The 4,096-nt window shown below is 43.1% G+C and overlaps 1 long non-coding RNA gene across 1 annotated transcript; it reads right to left on the bottom strand.

The window, feature by feature from the left end:
* LOC119914642 lies at positions 1 to 736 on the bottom strand. The gene is made up of 2 exons (XR_005446802.1): positions 262 to 736; positions 1 to 151 (listed from the first exon to the last, which is right to left on the bottom strand). It is a non-coding gene; the product is annotated as an uncharacterized LOC119914642 (long non-coding RNA).
* Positions 737 to 4,096: the final 3,360 nt, after the last annotated feature.

The following is a 4,096-nucleotide window of genomic DNA, read 5'->3' as shown; positions in this document are numbered from 1 at the left end:
TGATTTACTAGTAAAGGGAGTTTATTAAGATAGACAAGCATCAGTTGGGGCGGAGAGTGATCCGAGTCCATAGCGGAGAATCCAGGCAAGACGGTGAGTTGAGGTGGTGTAGGCGAAACTGGTGGGCAGGCAGGAGACTGGCAGGTAGGTTCTGAGAAAGTGGAGGAGAGCAAACAAGAGTTAGGAGTTGCGAGGGAATATTCACAAGAAACTAACTCACAACTAGAGCTGGCCAAGGTGTGTACCACGGGAGATACGCACGATCTGGCGAATGCTGGCGTGCTGGACCGGGGTAGATAACTGGTGGCTGATTGCGAACGAGGTGCAGGTGTGTGAGAGCACAGCGCAGGAGCCAGGAAGACCACGCCCACCTGCAGACAGAAAGACACACAGGGAAAAACCATAGACTGTGTATATAAAAATGGACGTAGCGTCTGTGACGTCACCCATTGGTTTCTGAAGAGCCGTTTTGAAGCTCAAAATTGGCGGAGCTGGCCAGTGCCATCTTGGCAGTGCGTCACCGCACGTCTTTCCTGGATAACAAAAAATGGGCAAAGAGGAGCTGAGGTGACGTGTTGCTGAAACCACTCCCACCTAGCTCGACCAATTTACCGACATTACCAGCTACAGTCAAGGTAAGACACCGGAAAATATTAAAATAACTCACATATCTGTTATTGACATTATACTTCACAAGGTTTTAAATGCTTTTTAATACACTGCTCAAAAAAATAAAGGGAACACTAAAATAACACATCCTAGATCTGAATTAATGAAATAATCTCATTAAATACTCCTTTCTTTACATAGTTGAATGTGCTGACAACAAAATCACACAAAAATTATCAATGGAAATCAAATTTATCAACCCATGGAGGTCTGGATTTGGAGTCGCACTCAAAATCAAAGTGGAAAACCACACTATAGGCCGATCCAACTTTGATGTAATGTCCTTAAAACAAGTCAAAATGAGGCTCAGTAGTGTGTGTGGCCTCCACGTGCCTGCATGACCTCCCTACAATGCCTGGGCATGCTCCTGATGAGGTGGCGGATGGTCTCCTGAGGGATCTCCTCCCAGACCTGGACTAAAGCATCCGCCAGCTCCTGGACAGTCTGTGGTGCAACGTGGCCTTGGTGGATGGAGCGAGACATGATGTCCCAGATGTGCTCAATTGAATTCAGGTCCAGGGAACGGGTGGGCCAGTCCATAGCATCAATGCCTTCCTCTTGCAGGAACTGCTGACACACTCCAGCCACATGAGGTCTAGCATTGTCTTGCATTAGGAGGAACCCAGGGCCAACCGCGCCAGCATATGGTCTCACAAGGGGTCTGAGGATCTCATCTCGGTACCTAATGGCAGTCAGGCTACCTCTGGCGAGCACATGGAGGGCTGTGCGGCCCCCCAAAGAAATGCCACCCCACACCATTACTGACCCACCGCCAAACCAGTCATGCTGGAGGATGTTGCAGGCAGCAGAACGTTCTCCACAGCGTCTCCAGACTCTGTCATGTCTGCCACATGTGCTCAGTGTGAACCTGCTTTCATCTGTGAAGAGCACAGGGCGCCAGTGGCGAATTTGCCAATCTTGGTGTTCTCTGGCAAATGCCAAACGTCCTGCACGGTGTTGGGCTGTAAGCACAACCCCCACCTGTGGACGTTGCGCCCTCATACCACCCTCATGGAGTCTATTTCTGACCGTTTGAGCAGACACATGCACATTTGTGGCCTGCTGGAGGTCATTTTGCAGGGCTCTTGCAGTGTTCCTCCTGCTCCTCCTTGCACAAAGGCGGAGGTAGTGGTACTGCTGCTGGGTTGTTGCCCTCCCACGGCCTCCTCCACGTCTCCTGATGTACTGGCCTGTCTCCTGGTAGCGCCTCCATGACACTACACTGACAGACACAGCAAACCTTCTTGCCACAGCTCGCATTGATATGCCATCCTGGATGAGTTGCACTACCTGAACCACTTGTGTGGGTTGTAGACTCCGTCTCATGCTACCACTAGAGTGAGAGCACTTCCAGCATTCAAAAGTGACCAAAACATCAGCCAGGAAGCATAGGAACTAAGAAGTGGTCTGTGGTCACCACCTGCAGAACCACTCCTTTATTGGGGATGTCTTGCTAATTGCCTATAATTTCTACCTGTTGTCTATTCCATTTCCACAGCATGTGAAATTGATTGTCAATCAGTGTTGCTTCCTAAGTGGACAGTTTGATTTCACAGGAGTGTGACTGACTTGGAGTTACATTGTGTTGTTTAAGTGTTCCCTTTATTCTTTTGAGCAGTGTATATAAATGTGGTAATAAACTAAGTAATAATAATTATAGTAATAAGCTAGCAGTAGAGTCCTCAGTTACATGATGGAAGCTGTATATCTTGTAAAACGTTAGCCATGGCTGCTATCACGTTAATTAATTCCCACACCGCTATTTTGAGTAACGTTGCTGCTGTCGGAAGGGGTTTGTGGGATTATTGTCTGGAATAGGACACTTGAGAGAGAAAGGTACTTTTTATATTTGTCACAAGATTCTTGTTGAGGTTCTGATGCCTCCACATCTGCTACTCAAAGCTTAAACTTTGAGTCTAAAATAACGTTGCTGGACTTGGCTACTGGACATTTGACAGCTGATATAAAATCTTAAAAGGACAACACAAAAACATTTAAAGAGTCTCCCTTGTTCCATTTTCTCCCACTTATGTGACATAATAGTGCTCTCAACATTAAAACACTGAGGCATCTTTTAGAGGACCATCTCAAAAAATTTGAATACTGTGGAAAAGTTCAGTGTGAGCACCAGAACCAGACTGAGAGAGTAAAGGCTTCAGAAACCTTTGCAGGTGTTTTGAGTTAATTAGCTGATTAGAGAGCTCTTCTCCAGTTATTTCTGTATATTTTATAATACGGAAATGTATTTAGGCTATTCTAAAATGTTTTTACATTTTGAGATAGTGGGGTTTTTATTTCCATGAGCTGTAAACCGTAATCATCAAGATGAAAGCAAAAAGGGTTTGAAATGCTTCGCTTTGTGTAATGAATCTAGAATATATCAAAGATTCACTTTTTGAATTAAATTACATTAGAAAATTAACTTAACACATTATTCTATTGACTAAAGACTCTGTATTTACTTTATATTTTTTATCACCTGAAGAATTTATTACACATTTTCCTCCCAGAGTCACACTGTGGATCAGATGTCCCACCTGGTGCCAGAGAGCTGCAGAGACCTGGAGTCCTCATTGTGCTGATGGGGTGGACTGATGTGAAAAGGCGTTCTCTCCTTCTGTTTACCTGGACCTTTAAATATTGTCCATATTTGTATCATAGATCCATTTAAAAAAGATATGGTTTATGGTTTACTTGTAATAAATTCTATATATATTAGCACTCCCTGCCTTTTACTACTTACTGAAAAGCTAATCGTATACCACAGATAAAACATGAAACATTAAAACTGAACTCTTCCTTAAGAACATCAGTCTAGGATAAGTTGAAAAGTGAAAATACTCCAAAACATACAAGAGTACCAAACATGTTTCACATGAAATGTTGAAAAGTAATTATATAGTGTATTTCTGTGTGTGCAGGAGTATTTTTACTTTATACTTTAAGATAAATAAGGAGCCATACACCCAGTACCCATATACTGTATAACAGAGCCTGAAGTTTCTGAAGAGTGCCTTGTTTGCTGCTCTGATATAACTCTAGTTTAAACACAGAATAATGTGGGCACATCCAAACCATCCTGTGGGTAAGTGCTGAAACAAAAAATGATCATCATCATCTCAGTTGATTTGTGTTTTTATTTTTCTTCCACATTCACATCGTTAAAAGGTAAAAGTGTAAATGTATCAGGGTCATGACTGTAGCTCTCGCTTCCATCTTCTGCAACATTACACAACAATGTGTTTGCTTTTCAGGAAATGTATATCCTGTAATTTCATAAAGAAATCCATGAGAGACATTTCATTGCAGGTCTACTGGTTTCTACTGGAATTAACTAATTTCAATGGATTCAGGCTCAAATGTTTCCCAACCAGTAGCGTTCTACTGGATTCAACTGGATTCAGCAGTTGGATGACAAGAAATTCCT

The sequence above is a fragment of the Micropterus salmoides genome, unplaced genomic scaffold (assembly GCF_014851395.1).
Source record: "Micropterus salmoides isolate LMB-PRFRI ecotype aquatic unplaced genomic scaffold, ASM1485139v1 Ms_hic_scaffold_20, whole genome shotgun sequence".
Lineage (NCBI taxonomy): Eukaryota > Metazoa > Chordata > Actinopteri > Centrarchiformes > Centrarchidae > Micropterus > Micropterus salmoides.
Note: the sequence above shows the minus strand (reverse complement) of the source record. Positions and strands in the feature narration are given on the sequence as shown.